Below are 22015 nucleotides of genomic sequence, written 5' to 3' on the forward strand. Positions count from 1 at the left end.
TTCGCTTAGCATAATACCCTCTAGTTCCATCCACCTTGTTGGAAATGGCAAGATTTCATTCTTTACGATGGCTGAGGAATACTCTATTGTATAAATATACCACATCTTCTTCATACATTCATCTGTCGATGGACATCTGCGCTCTTTCCATATTTTAGCTATTGTGGCCATTGCTGCTATAAACGCTTGGGTGAAGGTGCCTCTTCGAATCATTATGTTTGTATCCTTTGGATAAATACTTAGTAGTACAGTTGCTGGGTTGTCGAGTGGCTCTATTTTTAATTTCTTGAGGAACCTCCATACTGTTTTCCAGAGTGGCTGCACCAGCTTGTATTCCCACCAACAGTGTAAGGGGGTTCCCCTTCCTTCACATTCTCACCAACATCTCTTGTTTCCTTAGTTGTTGATTTTAGCTATTCTGAACAATGTGAGGTGGTATCTCGTTGTGGTTTTGATTTGTATTTCCCTGATGCCAAGTGATGTTGAGAATTTTTTCATATGTTTGTTGGCCATTTGTGTATCTTCTTTGCAGAAATGTCTGTTCATGTCTTCTGCCCATTTCTTTTTTCTTTTCTTTTTCTTTTTTTTTTTAAATCCCTGTAATACCACTCTCTTCTGCCCATTTCTTTACAGATTTTTTATTTTTTGGGTGTTGAGTTTGATAAATTCTTAAAGATTTTAGATACTAGCCCTTTATCTGATAAGACACTGGCAAATATCGTCTTCCATTCTGTCAGTTATCTTTTGGTTTTGTTGACTGTTTCCTTTGTGGTGCAGAAGCTTTTTATCTTGGTGAAGTCCCAATAGTTCATTTTTGCTTTTGTTTCCCTTTCCTTTGATGACTTGTCTAGCGGGGAGATGCTGTGGCAAAGGTAAAAAAGGTTGCTGCCCTTGTTCTCCTCTAGGATTTTGGTGGATTCCTGTCTCACATTTAGGTCATTCATCCATTTGAGTTTATTTTTGTATATTGTTTAAGAAAATGGTCCAGTTTCATTCCTCTGCATGTGGCTGTCCAGTTTTCCTAACACCATTTGTTGAAGAGACTGTTCTTTTTTCTATTGGATATTCTTTCCTGCTTTGTTGAAGATTAGTTGACCATAGAGTTGAGGGTCCATTTCTGGGTTCTCTATTCTGTTCCATTGATCTGTGTGTCCTTTTTTGTCCCAATACCGTAGTGTCTTGATGATTACAGCTTTCAGTATACCTTGAAGTCTGAAATTATGACGCCACCAGCTTTGGTTTTCTTTTTCAACTTTCCTTTGGCTATTTGCAGGCAGCTTCCCTATTTTGATGCTTGGGACCTCTCCCACCCTTGGGCACCCCCGTTGTTTTTGTGACCCCAGGGATCCTGAGCCCACGCGGTCCCATCTGGGATTCTTCCCCACTCGCACCCTGAGCACTTTTAAGGCCAACTTCTGAATGTTTTGATTTTGCACTCCGCTGCTTATAACACTTTCCAGGAGTCTGCTTACGGAGGCTCCCTCCTTCCCAGTTTATCTTCCAATAAATGGCCTCGGATTCACATCTCTGTACCTCATACCTTGCAAAATGTGGTTGCTTTTTTGTTTGTAGAACTGCAGCATTCATGTAGAACTGAAAATATCTGTTTTGCAGTGCCAACAAATTGGACAACCTAGAAGAAATGGAGAAATTCCTAGAAACATAAAAGCTTGATAACTGAATCTGGAAGAAATAAGAAAATGTGAACAGACTGATTGCAAGCGATAAAATTGAATCAGTAATAAAAAAAATCTCTCACCACCACCAAGTCCAGGACCAGATGGTTTCTCAGGCAAATTCTATCAAACATTTAAAGAAAAGTTAATAACTATACTTTTCAAACTATTCCAAAAAGTAGATGAGGAAGAAAAGCTTCCAGATTCATTCTGTGAGGATAGCATTACTCTGATTCCCAAACCAGGTAGATATTACAAAAAAAAAAAAAAAAAAAAAAAAAAAAAACTACATCCCAGTATCTCTGATGGGCATAGATGCAAAAATTCTCAACAAAATATTAACAAGCCAAATCAGATAATACATTAAAAAATTCATTCACCATGATCAAATGGGATTCATTCCTGAAATGCAGAGTGGCTCAGTATTCACAAACCAGTGAATGTGATACATTACATTAATAACAAAAAGGGTAAAAACCATATCCTCTCCACAAATGCAGAAAAAGCATTTGACAAAGTACAACATCCAGTCATGATAAAAACCCCAAGAAAAGTAGGTTTAGAAGGAACGTATTTCAACAAAATAAAGCCCATATATGAATAACCCACAGCTAACATCATACTCAGTGGTGAACACTGAGGCCCTTGAGCCTCTAAGATAAACAGGACAAGAATGTCCACTCTCACCACTCTTATTCTACATAGTATTGGAAGTCCTAGCCAGAACAGTTAGTCAAGAAAAAGAAATAAAAGGCATACATATTGGTAAAGAAGTAAAACTTTTCAATATTTGCAGATGACATGATTCTATACATAGAAAACCCTAAAGACCACCCAAAACTACCAGAACTGATAAGTGAACTCAATAAAGTCCTAGAATAAAAAATTAGTGTACGGAAATCTGTTGCATGTCTTTACACTGATAATGGAGCAGCAGAAAGAAATTAAGAAAACAGTCCCATTTACAGTTGAACCACAAAAAGTGAAATAACATGGAATAAACTTAACCAGGTGGTGAGACACCTATACTCAGAAAACGAATATTAAAGAAATTGAAGGTAACAAACATATGGAAAGATAGTCTATGCTCTTGGATTGGAGGAAGTAATATTGTTAAAATGTCCTTATTACCCAAAGCAATTTGCAGGTTTAATGCAGTTTCTATCAAAATACCAGCAACATTTTTCACGGAACTGGAACAAATAATCCTGAAATTTGTATGGAATCACAGAAGACTCAACATAGCCAAAGTAATCTTGAAAAGGAAGAACAAAGCCAGAGGTATCAGAATCCCGGATTTCAGGGTATACTATAAAGCTGTAGTAATCAAAACAGTATGGTACTGGGACAAAAATAGATGCATAGATTAATGCAACAAATAGAGTCCAGAAATAAACCTATGCTTATATGGTCAGTTAATCTATGACAAAGGACGAAAGGATGTACAATGGGGCAAAAAATTCTTTTTAACAGATGGTGTTGGGAAAAGTGTACAGCTACATGCAAAAAAATGAAACTGGACCACTTCCTTACACCATACACATAAATAAACTCAAATGGGTTAAAGACCTAAATATGAGACCTGAATCTATAAAATTCCTAGAAGAAAACATCGGCAGTAATTTCTTTGACCTTGGCTATAGGAACACTTACTAGATATGTCTACTCTGGCAAGGGAAACAAAAGCAAAACTAAACTATTGGGACTACACCGAAATAAAAAGTGCTTGCACAGCAAAGGAAACCATTGACAAAATAAAAAGAACCTACTGAATGGGAGAAGGTATTTGCAAATGATATGTCTTAACTAGTGGTCAATATCCAAAATTATAAAAAAATTTATACAGCTGCACTCCAAAGGAACAAATAATCCAATTAAAAATGGGCAGAGGACCTGAATAGACATTTTTCTTAAAAAGACATACAGCCAACAAACACACGAAAAGATGCTCAATCAACATCACTAATTATCAGGACAGTGCAAGTGAAAACCACAATAAGATATTATTTTATACCTGTCAAAATGGCTAAAACAAAAAGTACAAGAAATAACAAGTGTTGGCAAGGATGTGGAGAAAAATGAACCACCATGCACTGTTGGTGGGAATATAATTGGTATAGCCACTGTGGAAAACAGTATGGAGTTTCCTCAAAAAATTAGAACTACCATATGATTCAGTAATTCCACTTCTACGTATTTGCCCAAAGAAAACGAAAACACTAATTTGAAAAGATATGTACACCCTTATGTTTACTGCAGCGTCATTTATAATAGCCAAGATATGGAAGCAATCTTAGTGTCCATTGATAGATGAATGGATGAAAAGGATGTGGTACACACACACACACACACACACACGCACACACACACACACACAGAGATAGGCACGCACACAATATTTCCCAGCCATAAAGAAGAGTGAGATCTTGCCATTTGCAACAAGATGGATGGATCTAGGGTATAACGCTATGTGAAATACAAAGAAAATCAAATACTGTATGATTTCAGTCATGTAGTATTTATGAAACAAAACAAGTGAACAAAGAATGGTGAAGAAATAAGATAAAAAAAGACTCAAAAGCAGAGAACAAACTGGTGGTTGCCAGAGGGGGGTTGGTTTGCATCAGGAGTATGAAATAGATATAGGGGATTAAGTGTACACTTATCTTGATGAGCACTAAGAAATGTATAGAATTGTTGAATCATTATATTTTACATCTGAAACTAATATAACATTCAGTTAATTTTACTTGAATTAAGAAGAAAAGAAAATATGTATTTTCCAAAGCCCTGGTAACACTAAGACTTACAATTTTATAACAGTATTTATAATTTTTAAAGACAAAAATGGTGGCATTTTGAATTCTCAGGAATTTGTTTCTTTGATTAGAAGTAACTCAGTTTAAAATTTTTTCTGAATTATTTATTGTCCATTTACATTTCCTTTAAAAGTTTTTAAAAATTCATTTATGTCTATAATGCAGAAACAATAAAAATTTTAGGGATTGTTTTTGGTATTGCTGAAGTGATTGAGAAGTACAAATTAGCTAAGAAAATTCTGAAAATGAGTAATGAGAGGCTCACTCTACTAATTGGTAGACTGTATCATGAAGCTACAGAAAATATTAATGTATGTCACTGGTTCAACAACCAGTAGGTGGATCAGTTGAACAAAAGCAGACCTAAGTTTATATAAGATTTAATTTAAAAATTATGTTCTACCTGTCCTTTCTCTTCATAATTGACAACTGATTAACAACTTGAAAAAAAATCTGTTACATCATACCACACCCCATGTCTAGATGTGGTAAATTATTAAATAATAATATAATAAAACAATTAGAAAAAATGTAGATGAAATACTGTTGGGTTTGAGAATTCTAAAACTATAAAAGCAAACTTAAATATTTTACTTGTTTAAATACTGTGAATACTTAGCATTTTACCATATTATTATATTTCCTGTTTAGTGCTTCTAATGTTTAATGTCAATTTGATATTAATATTGCCACTTCAGCATTTCTATTTTTGTTTATATTTTGATCTCCATCTTTATTTTCTTTTTATAAACCGTGTTTTATTTTTATCTAAACAATACATGTACATGATTTAAAAAAAATAAAATAATTGTGCTAATTGAATAGGATGATCAGGAAGTAGCATATAACATTTAAAGCCTTAGTAAGATATATGTGAAATAGAGGTTGGGAGATAACCTCCTAAAAATCTGGGGGCCAGTGGCTATCTCACTAAAATATCTGGCCATTCAGTGGTCCTGGGCATGTCATCTTGTGAAGAAGGATGATGTTTTCTGGAATGTAAAGATGATGAAGGTTTCTCTGGATTGTTGTGGTGGACAGACTCAAATGTGGCTCCTCATGACTCCTACTTCCTGGTATTCATGCTCTTGACCCCTTCCTTTGAGTGAGACCTGTGACTTGCTTCTGACCATCAGTGTAGCCACGATGGTGTAGGGCAATTCTGTGATTACTTTATGTTATGTAAGATGCTTTCTTGCTAGCACACTTGCTCTAGGGTTTTTTCCTTGTTGGTTTGACAAAGTAAGTGATGTTGGGGAAGACTGTGTGGCAAGGAATTGCTCATATCTTCTTGGACTGGAGAGTTGTCTCCAGCCTCTTGCTAGCAGGAGGTCAGGGACCTCAGTTCTACAACCAGTCACAAGGAAATAAATTCTTCCAACAACGTAAGTAAGCTTGGAAGTGGGTTCTTTTCCATTCGAGCTTCCAAATAAGAATGTAGAGCAGTAAACACCTTGATTGCAGTCAGGTGAGACCCTAAACAGATTTAGGTGAGCTGTGCCTAGACTCCTGACTCACAGAAATTGTGAGATAATAGATGCCAAGACAACTACATTATGGCAGAGAGCAGGAGCATTAACATAGTGCAGAAGCAACAGTGGGAAGGTATCCTTATTTGTAATCCTTACACGTTATACGCAATAACAACTTACTCAGGCCCTTTTTATTTGGAGAAAAAGGCATTAGCTTGGTCAGTAGCTGCATATCAAGTGCTAGGAATTGCAATTAAAGCGAAAGTCACCACCTGATTAAGTTTGTGATAATCCATAGTTGTTCTCTAGGATCGATCTTTTATGTAGGCCAAACTGGTAAGTTTAATGGGGATGTAATAGTTTTTACCACCGCTGCTTTTTTGAAGTCTGATTAAACTCTGCACCTACTCCAGGGATATAACATTGCTTCTAGTTTATTGTTTTAATAAGGAGAGGAAATTCCATGAACTTTAGACATTCCTACCATTATGCCCCTTACCTCCTGGGTCAGAAAGTCCAAATGGGGTTCTTCCAGTTGCCAAGTATGTCTTTTTCAAGTGTATATTTAGGAAATAACCACAGAGTGGGTCCCTGGTCTATTTATGTTCACTCTCAGTTAAACTTGATCTACAACCCCATGTGTCACCTGACCACCATAAGTCCCTAATTTAACTGGTGGACCACAGTAGCATTTTGGGTACCCAGAAATTAAGGTCAGTTCAGAGATGGTGTCTATTTATACATGAAATGTCTAGATAATTCCTTTTCACAGTGCATCATACCTCTAATTAATAGCTGCAAATCTTTGATGAAGGATTAGAGGATGTGTGGTGTGTGCTTGTAATGGTTATGCAAGGTTTTTCTTCAAGGGACCTACCCAGTCTCCATGTCCTTTAATGTTCTCTGGGTCTGTGAACTAACTCAGGATTGTCAACTAGTGAAGACTGTAACTCTTCACTGTGTTGGTTGATTTAAGTTAGACTTCAGGCTACCAGATCTAGAGTTTTTTCTGTTGTGTAAATCAAACTGTATTATGGGAGACTTCGACCTATTTTGTTCCAAGTGGTACTCTAATCATTATCTATTGCCAAAGATCTCTGTAGGGCAAGACATTCTGATTACCAGTACATCCCTGCTGCCCTTAACAGATAATGTTCCCACCTTAACTTTAATGATTAGATGTGGCCACGTGGGTTGTGTTGCCTTGGATGCCATCATCTCCCTTGAAACCCAGGAGGTTTTCTTAATGGCCACATACCCTATACTCATCCCTGGCTTACATAGGACACTAATCACAGACCATTATAAGGATGTAGATCCTCCCTTTACCAGTGTGGTTCTCATTGCTTTCTGGGCCCTCTTATAGAACACAGTGGAGGAGGAGTAGGGGTATGAAAATCTTACATGAAAAATCCAGTTCTATATCCTTAAATCATTGGATTCTTTACTCCCTCCATATCAATGCCCGGGAAGCTTGGTCATCTCAACCTTTATTTATTTAAGATTTTATTTATTTGTCAGAGAGGCAGAGAGAGAGAGCAAGCACAAGCAGGGGGAGCGGCAGGCAGAGGGAGAAGCAGACTCCCCACATAGCAAGGAGCCTGATGTGGGACTCGATTCCAGGACTCTGGAATCATGACCTGAGCCGAAGGCAGACATTTAACTGACTGAGCCACTCAGATGTCCTGGTCATCTCTGTCTTTAAAGGCAACTCTTAGCTCACCAACCACATAAGGTATTACTGTCATTTATAGCTACATGGTCTAAGACGTTAAATCTGGAGTCTCCAGTAAGTGCACACCTATCCATTAGTTTGGCCTGACGTAGCATTATATTTCATCCCCCTTGGTCAGTTGCTTCTAGAATCCACTCTCACATGTGGCCCTTGAGTTTCTCTTGGGTATGTAAGTTCTTTTCTGGTGGGTCACTGTGTGTACTTGTCTACTGGAGCATATTGTGATTTGACCCTGCATTGGAGTTTATCTTTGTGTATGGTGTGAAAGAGTGGTTAAGTTTCAATCTTCTGCATATATCCGTCCAGTTTTCCCAGCACCGTTTATTGAAGAGACTTTTTTCCACTGGGTGTTTTTTCCTGCTTTGTCAAAGATTAGTTGCCCAAAGAGCTGAGGGTCCATTTCTGGGTTCTCTATTCTGTTTCATTGGTCTATGTGTCTGTTTTTGTGTCAGTACCATGCCATCTTTGTGATCACAGCTTTGTAGTAGAGCTTGAAATCCGGCAACGTGATGCCCCCAGCTTTGTTTTTCCTTTTCAACAATTCCTTGGCGATTTGGGGCCTTTTCTGGTTCCACACAAATTTAAGGGCTATTTGTTCCAGTTCTTTGAAAAATTTCATTGGTATTTTGATCGGGATAGCGTTGAAAGTGTAGATTGCTCTGGGTAGCATGGACATTTTAACTGTGTTAATTCTTCCGATCCATGAGCATGGAATATTTTTCATCTTTTTGTGTCTTCTTCAATGTCTTTCAAGAGTGATTTGTAGTTTCTAGAATATGTCTCTGGTTAAGTTAATTCCAAGGTAATGTATGGTTTTTGGTGCTATTGTAAATGGGATGGATTTCCTAATTTCTCTTTCTTCAGTCTCATTATTCATGTATAGAAATGCAACTGATTTCTGAGCATTGATTTTGTATCCCGCCACATTACTGAATTGCTCTATAACTTCTAATAGTTTGGGAGTGGATTCTTTTGGGTTTTCCATATAGAGTATCATGTCATCTGGGAAGAGAGACATTTTGACTTCTTCTCTGCCGATTTGGATACCTTTGATCCCTTTTTGTTGTCTGATTGCTGTTGCAAGGACTTCTAGTACTATGTTGAATAATAATGGCGAGAGTGGGCATCCTTGTCGTGTTCCTGATCTTAAGGGAAAGGTTTCCAGCTTTTCCCCATTGAGAATGATATTTGCTGTAGGTTTTTCATAGATGGTTTTTATGAGATTGAGGAATGTACCCTCTATCCCTACACTCTGAAGGGTTTTAATCAGGAAAGGATGCTGTATTTTGTCAAATGCTTTTTCTGCATCTGTTGAGAGGATCATATGGTTCTTGACTCTTTTCCTGTTGATATGATCTATCACACTGACCGATTTGCGAATGTTGAACCACCCTTGCATCCCAGGGATGAATCCCACTTGGTCATGATGGATAATCCTTTTAATGTAAAGACATTTCTTAAGGGAAGAAAGATTTGGATGTGCTGGTCCTCTTCCTCAGACTTGGGTTTGGACCTCGTTGGAGAAGGTGGGTTTGCAGCCTGTTGAATGACAGGTTCACTGGATTGCCTTAGCCAGAGCTGGTTCACATTTGCTAGGCAGCTGGAAACAACATTCTGAGATATAGTCGTGTTGGCAATGGTAGACAGTATTACACTGGAAGATGAGGCATTGCTCTCAGATGGGACTTGGAGCATGCCAGTGTCTGTGTTGCATCAAGAGGGTAATGACCAATCCCAGGCTGGGGCGCAAGAATACCAAAGAACTGCACACTCTTAGCATGAGAATGAGATAGACCACCACTGATGGACTATTCAGCAAAAGTAAAAAACAAAACTCTAACATATCAAAACCAGGAAGAGAAGTTCCCCTTCTCCCTGAGTGTCCTTCCAGAGCCCTGTGCTAATAAAGCTAATAAATGTTTACTTTGAAGGAGAAGTGCTTGTAAAGTCTAGTCCGTTATTATAGAGCAGACAACTTGTGGGGTAACTTTGGTGCTGAGGCACAATAAATTGGTAATTGTTGTGCAGAGGTTTTCCTCAAATGTCTGGTGTTTGAAACTATTTGCTTATCTTAAGAGAAAGGCATTGAATGCAGATGGATGCTCTGTATGTGGAAGTAGAGTTTGTATATGTTGTGTTTAATTATTGGTGCTGATATTTATAAGGTTTTCTCTTTTTCCTTGAAATTCATGAATTTTCCCTGGCTATGCTTGTATGTATCATTTTCCCATTAATTCTGACAGGAACTAGATAAGCTATATTTATGTTCAGATTTAACTCTTTTATTGATCAGCTAGATTTTCTTCTTAAAATGTTAGCTTATTTGTGTTTCTTACATCTGCCAGGTATTTTACCCCTTTACTTATAAATTCCGTTTGTATATTTTTCTTTTATCTTGAGATTTTTTCCCTGCACTGAACTTCCAGGACATTAATTTTCCATAGTGATTATTCTTTCGTTGAACCAGTAAGTATTTAAATTTGAAAGTTTTTTTTCTTTTTTAAACTTCGAAAATGTCCTTTCCATTCTTTAAATTTTCCATCTGTTTCAAATATACCCATCTTGGCTGATGAGTGAGTCTTTTAGGCATATTATTTTCCTTTGATTTCTTAAGGCTTTTTTCAATTTGGATGGTCAAGTCAAATTATTAGGATCCCTCCTTTGGCACAAATTCACGTATAATAGATGTTGTCATGGTTTCCATTCCTGTGAGTATCACATAACCAAGAGTTCTGTTAATTGGATAGTACTTTTCCAGCCTTAGGAATAGGAGGCAACTCAACTTATCCTGGTCGTCCCCTGCAGTTCCTCTGAGGCCAAGAATTTATAGCAGGCCTTCCTAGGACCACATGCCTCAGCGCTTCTACTATTCTAAAGAAGATTAAGTAATCTCTGAAGTCTCCAGTTTTTGAAGGAAGAAGTAGCAGTTTTTCTAGGCTTTTGTTTTTGGTTTTTTGGCTGGCATCTACCCGTTTCATGCTTAGCTCAGAAAAGTTCTTAATTTTGTGCTATTTCTTTTCTCTAACAACACCTGCAAGAATCCTTAACCTCGCTTACATCTTGCAGTCTTTGCTACCTTGCTTGCTCTAGCAGTTGTTTTGTCCTGAATGGAAATGTGATGGCCAGTATATCAGGAATTCATATTCAGGTTGTCATCTGCAAAATTCCTCAGATGAGAACTTCTGCAAGATAAATATCACAAATGCAAAGACATGTTATGAACCAGAGAGAAATATTAGAAACGCTTGACATTAAGAGGAATGATATTTAAAGTGTCATTTTAATTTTTCTGTACCATTTTATTTAGACATCACTATTACCTTATTCAGGCTTTTATACTTGTTGGTAGTGTCTTTCTGTTTCAAAAGCAGTTAACACAAGACAAAAGAGAAAACTAAGATTAGTGTCAAGTGAAATTATGAAATAACACTGTGTATGGGACATTGTGTTTATTTGTCTGAAAAATGGCATTGAAATGATATTGTAATCTGTGATTCCATTCCTAACTATGGAATGAAATCTGGCCTGTCATTGAAGGGTCACACCATTTAAGCTGAAAAATAAATTTCTCTGAATTTATGCAATAATATAGTTGCATAGTAAAAGGGCAGTGATGGGATCACATTGGCCAAAACTGCTGTTAGTTAATATAGTAGGAATAGGAGTAGCAGTGAAAGAACTAGCATTACATGTGTAGGATCAACCAGTTTTTTCCCTTGAAGTGTTAAGTTAGAAAAAAAATCTTTGGAGGCTTCTGAAAACCAGGAACATTTTAGCTTTTACATGAGGGTAAAATAACAGTCTAGTCTCATGGCGTAATAAACAACTCTCAGTCTATCTTTGTAGTGTTTACATTCATGGAAAATGTATATGATATTGCTAAAAGCTACATGGAAAAGAATAATCTAAATATTAATTATTATACAGTCATTCTCAATATGGAAGAGGGAGGGCCCTTCATTGAAGATTTCTAGTTAGGGTCTTTAGTTTACAACATAGTGTGTTATCTTTGCCATCTGCTTGTCTTCCTCTGAAGCAAATGAATCTACTCTTCAAGTAACACTACAGAATACTAATTCTCTATGTCCTTGTCTGCCTAACCAAGGTCTTATCAAATGGCCTGCTGAAAGAAGTATATTTATCTACTAGAGTTTGAAGAATATGCACTCAGTGTACTGTGTAGAGATCCAGATTGAATTGATTGAGCTTTCTTTTATTTTTTTATTTTTTTAAAGATTTTATTTATTTATTTGACAGAGATAGCCAGCGAGAGAGGGAACACAAGCAGGGGGAGTGGGAGAGGAAGAAGCAGGCTCATAACGGAGGAGCCTGATGTGGGGCTCGATCCCAGAACGCGGGGATCACGCCCTGAGCCGAAGGCAGGCGCTTAACCGCTGCGCCACCCAGGCGCCCCAATTGAGCTTTCTTTTAGGTTTAGCTTTTAAAAAGCTTAGAATATTTAAAACTCATTTTTAGTTACAACATTGACTATTTTGTGTCACATATTTATATTTTTTCTTTGAACCTTGACTTTTTTTGTTGTTTTTGCTTTAGTTTTTCTTTCCCAATTTTTAAAATATTATTTTTCTAAATACCTCAAATTCTAAATACTTCCTCTATTATAATATGATAAAATTGTTAGAACAAATGCAGTGATTTTTCTCATTTTACTGTAAACTGATTCAAATGCTGCATATAATTTTCTTGTTGAGGATCTGTGGCTAAGTTTTTGGAGATGTTCTTTGTAGTAAAGTCTTAGATTTAAATGTTTTGAAATGAATTGAAGGCAAGCCTATCAGTGTCACAGTTTGAATTTTTCATACTTTTTTCCATGATATTATTTATTTTAAAGGTAGAATCATATTATACATATTTCTTTTTTTACTTAGTATGTTGTAAACAACCTTTTATATCATTAGTGTTAACATACAGATATAGCTCATTTGTATTAATAGTTATATTTCATTTGTATATATACACACCCACACACACCCACACCATAATTTAGTGAAACATTGCTTTGCAGACATTTAGATTGCTTAGCTTTTTTCTCCAGTAAACAGTATTACAATATTCATGCAGGTGATCATTTTTTCTATGAAGGAAGAAGTCTGCATATAAATAGTTGTAGCCAGAGGGGTAGCTTTTGGCAGACATGACTGGCGGCTTAACAAAAATTAATTTTTCCCTTTTCATAGTGGAGAAAGTTCAAGGAGGGTACTGGCAAATGGAGACTCCGTGTCTCCACTCCCCTTGTATTGAGATGTGGCTAGTTAACAAGTTCTTGTCAATGAAGTATTACCCAAAGTAATAATGTATGACTACCAAGCCTGAATTGTAAAAATCTGCCGTGCTTTTTTGTGTTTTCCTCTTTATCAGCTGGATATTGATTACTCAGGGTCAACCTTGGAAGCCTCTTATAGAGGATCAAAGAGCTTCTGTCAGCTTGGGTCCCAGAATGATTATGTGACTTTAACTCATTATTCAGATATTCAAAAACTGTGATCTTCTCTTTGAGAGATTGTAGGTATGTTATCAGAAGTGTTCTTTGTGGGGTGCTTGGATGGCTGGCTCAGTCAGTAGAGCATGTGAATCTTGATCTCGGGGGTGTAAGTTTGAGCCCTGCGTTGGGTGTAGATTACTTAAAAAATGAAAAAAGAAAAGAAAAGGAAGTGTTCTTACTGGTAATCTTAAAATTTTACTACTTATCNNNNCCTACTCCCTAAATGAGGACAACTCATACTCAAATGTAATAGGAGTTTCTTAAGGTGGAAGCTTAAATCATTGTATTAGATCTTTCTTTTGTAAATATTTAAAGCTACATATTTCTATGTAAACACTGTTTTAGCTGCATTCTACAGATTTTGATAATGTGTTTTCTTCATCATGTGTATCTTCATGATGAATTTACTGCTTTATTACTATAAAATCTTTCTGTTAATATTTGTAATACTCCTTGTCTTGATTTCCACTTTTGTTTAATATAGTCATAACAGCTTTATTATAAAGTTTGAGTGATATATGTTATCTGTGCTTCTATATGTAAAGTGTCTCTTGTAGGTATCATGGGATTGGGTCTTTTTATCCAGTCTGGATGGTCTTTGTCTTTCAAGAGGAATGTTTAGTCCATTTGCTAGGTTTTGTTTCAGTTTTCTTAATCCGAAAAGTTTTTGTTTTGCTTTTATTTGAAGGATATTTTTTGCTGGGTAAAAAATTCTGCATTTTTTCTTTTTTCCCTCATTTTTATTGAGATACAGTTGACATATAACATTGTGTAAGTTTAAAGTGTATAAATTTGATTTGATGTGTTTGTATATTGCAGTATTATTACTACTTTAGCATTAGCTAATATCCCATCCCCTTGTATTATTTCCATTTGTTTTTTGTGGTGAGAACATTTAAGATTATAGAATACAGTATTATTAGCTATAATCATCATTCTATACATTAGCCCCAGAACTTGGTAATCTTATAGTTGGAAGTTTTTAATCCTTTGACCTATTCCTTCCCATTTTCCCTATCTCACAGGCCCTGGTAACCACCACTCTATGTCTGTTTCCCTGAGTTTGGCTTTTTTTTTCTTTTTTTTTTGATTCCCTATATAAGTAAAATCATACAGTATATTTTTTCTTTGTCTGACTTACTTCACCTAACTTTATGACTTGAAGTTTCATCCAGGTTGTTACAAGTGACAGAATTTCCTTCTTTCTCTTGGCTGAAAAGTAGTCCAGTGTATAGATAACACGTTTTCCTCATTCATTCATTGATGGGCATTTAGATTGTTTCGGTATTTTGGCCATTGTGAAAAATGATGCAGTGAACATGAGAGTGCAGATATCTCTACAAGATCCCCCCACTTTTATATTTATGTTTTTGATGTCACATTTACTTTTTTCTATTGTGTATTCATTAAATTTAAAGCTATAGCTATTTTTAATATTTTTGTCCTTTAACCTTTATACTGAAGTAGTTAACACACTACCATATTATAATATTAGGGGTTCTGAATCTGACTGTATGCTTACCTTTACAGTTGTTGTATATTGTCATTTTTCTTTTTTTTTTTAAGATTTTGTTTATTTGGGAGACAGAGTGAGTGGGAGGTAGAGAGAGAGAAAGAACAAGCAGCGGTGGGGGGGAAGAGAGGCAGAGGGAGAAGCAGACTCCCCACTGAGCAGGGAGTCTTATGTGGGGCTCAATCCCAGGACTCCAGGATCATGACCTGAGCTGAAGGCAGATGCTTAACCAACTGAGCCACCCAGGTATTCTCTATTTTGTCATGTTTTCCTGTTACTAATTAGCATCCTTTTGTTTCAGCTGGAAGATCTCTTTTCAGCATTTCTTGTAATGCAGGTGATGAATTTCCTCAACTTTTGTTTAGGGAAAGTCTTTATTTCACTTTCAGTTTTGAAGGACAGCATTACTAGGTAAAGTATTCTTGATTGATAGTTTCTTTCTATTAGCACTTTGAATTTATCTTTCCATTTTCTCCTGGCCTGCAAGGTATCTGTATCTTGTTTTGATATCAGGGTGATGCTTGCCTCAAAAAGTGAGTTTGGTAGAGTTCCCTCCTCTTCTATGAGAAAGGATTTGTATTAATTTTAATTTGAATGTTTGGTAGAATTCACCAGTATAGCTGATGTGTCCTGTACTGTTGTTCGTTAGTAGGCTTTTCATAACTTAGTCTCCTTACTAGTAAGTGTTCAGGTTTTCTATTAGATAATGGTTCGGTCTTGGGAGGTTTTATTTTTTAAGAATTTATCCATTTCTTCTAAGTTGTCCAATTTCTTAGCGTATGATTATTCATGGTAATATCTTATGATCCTTTCTGTTTCTGTGATATTAGTCATAACATCTCTTATGTCTTGATTTTGAGTCATCTTTCTTCTAGATAAGTCTAAAGGTTTATCAGTTTTGTTTATCTTTTCAAAGAAGCAGCTCTTAGTTTCGTTGATCTTTTCTATTATCTTTTTAGTTTCTATTTCACTTATTTCTACTCTCTCATCTTTGTTATTTCCTTCTAACTTTGGGCTTTATTCTTTTTTTTTTCCCCCGAGTTCCTTTAGGTATACAGTTAGGTTGTTTATTTGAGGTTTTTATGGTTTCTTGATGTAAGTATTTATCACTGTGTTTCTCTCTTAGAACTCCTTTTGCTCCATCCCGTAAAGTTTGGTTTGTTAAATTTCTACTTTCCTGTGTTTCAAGGGAAGAAGAAGAGAATAGAGAACTACAAAGATAGCCAAGAAATAATTAACAAAATGGCATTAAGTACATACTTATCATTAATTACTTTAAATGTAAATGGACTAAATTTGCAAATCAGAAGACATGGAGTGGCTGAATGGACAACAAAAAGAAGATCCATCTACTGGTGAGAGACTCACCTTAGGTATAAGGACTCACATGGCCTTAAATCAAAGGGATGGAAAAAGGTATCCCTTGCAAATAGAAACTGTAAGAAAGCTGAAATAGCTATATTTATACCAGCCAAAATAGATTTTAAAAACAAGGATTGTAATATGAGACAACAAATTACATAATTATAAAGGGGTCAATCCAATAAGAAGATACTAACATTTGTAAATATTTATGCACCCAACATAGGAGCACCTAAATATGTAAAGAAAATATTAAGAGACCGAAAGGGAGAAATGTACAGCAATACAATAATAGTGGGGGACTTTAATACCCCATTTACATCAATTCATAGATAATTTATACAGAGTCAATAAGGAAACCTTAAATGACAGGTTAGACCAAATAGTCCTAACAGATATTTGCAGGACATCGCATCCAAAAGAACAGAATACATATTCTCCTCAAGTTCACATGGAACTATTTTCCAAGATAGATCATATGTTAGGCCAGAAAACAAGTCTTAATGATGATCAAAATCATATCAAGCATTCTTATTTTAGATCCACAGTAGTTTAAAACTAGAAATTAATTACATGAAGAAAACTGGAAAATCCATAAATGTGTGGTGATTAAACAACATTCTGTTGAACAATCAGTGTGTCAAGAGGAATTTAAAAAAACACTTGATCCATTATTTTTTAAAATAAGCTTTTAGCATTTTCTTCTCATTTTCCTTTGGGACTCCAATGGTGTATATGTTATTTCTTTTGTCAGTATGCCATAATTCCCATAAGCTTTCTTCATTCCTCTCACTCTTCTTTTTGCTCCTATATTTAGATAATTTCATTTGATCTGTGTTCTAGCTTATTGATTCTCCCTTCAGCTTATTCAAGTTCATTGTTTAAACTCTTATTTAATTCTTCATTATAGTCATTGTATTCTTTAGCTCCAAAATTTCTGTTGTTCTTTCTTATGTTTTCTTTCTTTGTTGAGCTTCTCAGTTTGTTCTTATATATTTTTTCTGATATCTTTATCTGTATTCTCTTGTAGCTCTCTGGCTAGCTGTATAATTTTTTTTTTAATATTGAATGCTTAACGAGTTTGCATGTCATCCTTGCATGGGGGCCATGCTAATCTCTGTAGGATTTCAATTTAGTATATGTGCTGCAGAAGCAAGCACAGAAAACTATTTTGAATTCTTTGTCCAACGGTTTTTGAATCTGGATTTCTTTGGACTGGTTACTAGAGGTATACAGCATTTCTTTTGTAGAGATGTATTTGCTTGATTCTTCATAATCCTGAAGCTATGTTTTCACACCTGTGCGTGAAGAAGCAGTTACCTCTTCATAAGGGGAGGCTTTCACCTGTGTGTGCGGGCACATTTAATCATACAGTGACCCTTGGTCTACTAGTGTAGGGTGAGAAATGTGGCATGTGGTGGCACTGGGTCCAGGAAATCATGATGTCTTTTTGGTTCAGGCCACCTTGTTCTAATGCATGGACAGACAGGTGGTTTTTAGTGGGCACTGTGGGTTTGGGTACTAAGCAACACCTCTAGGTTTGGTATCTAGGGACCAAGGCAGACAGTGGTCTTGGCCAGATCTGGTGGTGTGCACACACTCAGCTGTGGTGGGTAGCTGCAGTTGTCTATGCAGTGGAAGAGACCTAGTTCAGACACAGTTATAGTAATGAGTATCAGTGCAGGTAGCAAGGGCTAGAGCCAAATATGGGCTCACCGGTAGCTCTAGAGGACCTGGCTGTCAGTGTGCTCTCTTGTGGTTGCATACGTCCTCCAGGCATGCACACTGCTGCGGTGGAGGCCATGGATGGGTCTTGGGGTAGAGGAGGGGGTTGTGGGCACACAGCCTAGAGGACCCTAGGTACAGGTGGGAATGGTGGTACCAGACAGTGACAGAAGGCAGGGCCTGATCTGGACCTACCAGCAGCTACAGGGTTTCTTGGCTTTTTTGGTACACTCACCAGTGGCCGCATATTTCCCTAGCCTGTGCATGCATGCTGCAGTGGAGGCCAGTGATGACTGTTAGGCCAATGGTGCACAGCTAGAGGGGCTGTGAGTGTGGGCACAGTGTTCAGTGATGGAGAAGTGGCGCTAGGCTGGTGTCTTATTTTTTTTTATTTTAATATTTTAAAGATTTTATTCATTTATTTGACAGAGATAGAGACAGCCAGCGAGAGAGAGAACACAAGCAGGGGGAGTGGGAGAGGAAGAAGCAGGCTCATAGCAGAGGAGCCTGATGTGGGGCTCGATCCCAGAACGCGGGGATCACGCCCTGAGCCGAAGGCAGACGCTTAACCGCTGTGCCACCCAGGCGCCCCTAGGCTGGTGTCTTATACTACCTAGCTGTAGAAGCTTAAGTTGGCTGCTTATGTGGCTTCTTGGCTCCCGTGGGGCTGCAAAGGGGTTCAGGTGACTGGCGTCTTATACTTTTGCAGCCATAGAGATCCCGCATGGCTGTGGGGCAGAGCTGGTGGTGGCAAGAGATACCTGTGGGGAGAAAGCTGGCAAAATCTGTGGGAGTCCACAGTGGCTGTGCTAACCTTTGGCTTTGTTAGTGGCAAAACATGCTGAGTTTGTCTGCAGAGTAGCTTTCTGTGAACCATGATTGCTCCTGGTGCTTGTCTGCTATTAATAACCTTCTGCTTTTATTCCTTGTTCCTAGCTAGCTCCGAACATATATGGGTTGCTGATCTAGATGGGGTGGAATCAAAGCTGAACTTCTGCACAGGGCCCTGCAAGGCTGGGGGAGCTGGTTGCTCACCACGCTCTTTTTTTTCCTAGCAAGTGGAACTCTTTAGCTGTGAAGTTCCTTCTGAGCACTGTAAACTGGTGTTAGTTTGGGGGATGGGATTATGCATGCAAACTGAAGTTGCCTTCCTTCTCATGCGATGATTCTCACTTTTCTTGTTGTTAAAATGTCCTAAGTGGACTCCTGGAGTTGTTGTTCGTGGATTGCTGTCCAGTTGTTGATCTTTGTGGGATCACAGGGAAGCTGGGTTTTTTCACCAACTGATGGGCAGTTTTTTTTCTTTCAGTACTTTAAATATGTCTTTTCATTATCCCTTGGCTTTCATTCTTTTTGATGAGATGTGTACCATATTTCTTATCCTTTGGTCCCCTGTATGTACCGTATGGCTACTTAAAAATACTTTTTCTAGTGAAGGTTCCCCACAATTTAATTTTCATGTGCCTCATGTAGTTTTCTGTTTTATCCTGTCCCCTAGGCCAAGCCAAGGCCTTACATATTATGAAATACTGTATAATCCACTCACCTGTGCCCATACTTGGCACTGCCTCTAATAACCACCAATGTCTGCCAATTCAAGAAGGATTTATCTGTCTGGAGTTCAGTTCTTTAGATTCTTTGGCTTTTACCCCTCTCTGATAACTTTTAAAAGGTATGACTTTGCTTCCTTTCAGATGAATAACCAATTATACCAGAATCATTTATTAAATTAACCACTCCTTTTCCTCAAAAATTGAAGTGCTCCTTTGTCACAGCTTAAGTTCTGTATATACCTGGATTTATTTCTGCACTCTATTTTCTTATATTTTCTAGTCCTACAGTATTTTCGATCTGTTTTATTTTCAATATATTTGTGTTAAATTTTAATATTTATAATGCTCAAGTCCCTGTTCACTAGTTTTATTCAAAATGTTTTTGGTCTCCTCACGTGTAACTGGTGGGATTATACATTGATACTGTCACTTTGGGAATTAAAATTTGTTCACCATCTTCAGAGTATTTTCACAATTATGGGCCCTATGTAGAAGTGGAGAAATGGCTTCCTCTTTAGCTTTGTGCCATACTTCCTTACCTTGGTCAGAAAGCTTTTCTGCTTAGGCTGTGAGTCTTAAAATCACTTGACCTGCTTTATCCACTGTCCTTACCACCATTCTTACCCAGCATGTCCTTGACACATTATTCAGCAGAGCTGAACCTTGAACAGATATCATGGCATCCTTTTTCTTTTTACCCTCTTCTACAACTGTAATATTCTTTCTAATTTTCTGTTTACTTTTAAAGTAAAACCTTCCAGACACTAATGTGATGAGACAGAGAAATAGAGTGTTACATACATCAGCAATTTAAAAAAAAGTCCCCTTTTTCACATGGAAGAAGGAAATGTGGTTGCTCTTCAATAGAAGAGGTCATTAAAGAAGGCATATGCTCAATCAGAATGGTTAAATTAATAGGACTGATGATACTTAGTATCGGCGAGGATGTGGAACACCCAATCTCATAAATTGCTGATGGAAGTATAACTTAGTACACTTGTTTTGGAAGATTATATGGCATTGTCTACTAACCATCGACACACATGTATTCTGTGTGTTAGTAAGTTTGCTACTGGGTATATATAGAACAGAAAAAAGTTTATGTCCATCAAAATATGTGACAGTCATGCTTATGGCAGTTTTATTCGTGATAGCCTTAAAATGGAAACAGTGGTTATCCTTAAATAGTAAAATGGATAATTATGGTATATTAATACAATGTGATGCTACTCAGCAATGCAAAAAGAGGAAGGACTGATACACATAACAACTGATAACAGCTTTGATTAAAAGAAGTCAGAACAGGGGTACCTGGGTGGCTCAGTTGTTAAGCATCTGCCTTTGGCTCAGGGCGTGATCCCAGGGTCCTGGGATCGAGCCCCACATTGGGCTCCCTGCTCTGCTGGGAGCCTGCTTCTTCCTCTCCCACTCTGCCTGCTTGTGTTCCCTCTCTCACTGGCTGTCTCTCTCTCTCTGTCAAATAAATAAATAAAATCTTAAAAAAAAGTCAGAACATAAAAGATGATACTATTTATATGAATTGAAAAACATGTCCACTGTTATGGAATAATAGTTAAACCCTTTGAGCTGGGGATGGTTTTTGACCGGAAGGGAGCATCTAGGAGCCGTTTCAGTTTTGGAAATGTCTTATATTTTCATCTTGGTTAGGATTACACAGGTGTATGTATTTATAAAATTTCATCTGGGTGTAACTTAAGTTTCATACGTCTTACTGTATATGTATATTGTATTTACATATAAAAGTAAAAATTTATTTTAAAAGTGTTTAAAAATTATTGTCATACATTTTCTCTGATACCCTACCCCCACCCAAGGAACCTCAAACAATATTGCCTACAAGTATGCTGTATGGACTCACATTAAATTTGCCTAACAGTTTGGAAAGACTTTATTGATAGAGCTTTAAGGCTTTTTTATTTTTTTAAACTCTGTATATGAACTTATTTAGGTGATTTTCTATATCCTCTGAATTTTTATAACTTTCCGCAATAACATTTATACTTTTCTTGAATTTATTCTTAGGTAATTGTAGTTGTGAACAGGCTGCTCATCCATTTATGTTTCTTGTATATTGCTAATATCCAAAAGTTATTTTGTACATTTCTCTTTTGTCACCTGTCTTGTCAAATTTTTTCCATTATGAATCTTTTGAGTCACTTTAGTAGAGACTGTTAGGTATTTTTTCAGCTGTTGGAAAGGGAGAATTTTCTTTGTTACTATTTTACTCATTTTGCCTTAATTAAAAACTTAGAGCATCCTTACCGTGTTCCTTTTTGAATTGAAATGTCTTGAACATTTAAAAAATATATCTTAATCTTTGTCTTTACCTTGTTTATATTTCATCTAACTAGTTTTTCTAGGAGTTGTTTATTAAGCTTGGCTGCACAATTCTATCAGGTATGATTCTGAGATCTAGTAATATGACCATTTAATTTCTCTACTTCATTCATAAATTGAATTTGATTTCCTAATCTTGACTTATTTTTGCATTCCTGACAAAAATGCATTTGGTTATATATGGTGGGTACTATTTTTATGCACTACTAACGGAATAGGTTTTTTGATACTTCGAAACTTTCTATGTTAAGTGTAATTAGTTTAGCTTTTGTGTTACTTTCACCGTGCGGTTTGAATAT

The 22015-nt window shown here is 36.8% G+C and overlaps 1 protein-coding gene and 1 non-coding gene across 3 annotated transcripts in view; one reads left to right on the forward strand and one right to left on the reverse strand.

Moving 5' to 3' along the window:
• Positions 1-22015, forward strand: part of STAG1 (stromal antigen 1) — a 467337-nt gene that overhangs the window by 186519 nt on the left and 258803 nt on the right. The gene's annotated exons all lie outside the window — the stretch shown is intronic.
• LOC121104318 lies at positions 17138-17240 on the reverse strand. The gene has a single exon (XR_005836615.1). It is a non-coding gene; the product is annotated as a U6 spliceosomal RNA (small nuclear RNA).

The sequence above is a fragment of the Ursus maritimus genome, unplaced genomic scaffold (assembly GCF_017311325.1).
Source record: "Ursus maritimus isolate PB19 unplaced genomic scaffold, ASM1731132v1 scaffold_20, whole genome shotgun sequence".
NCBI classification, from domain to species: domain Eukaryota; kingdom Metazoa; phylum Chordata; class Mammalia; order Carnivora; family Ursidae; genus Ursus; species Ursus maritimus.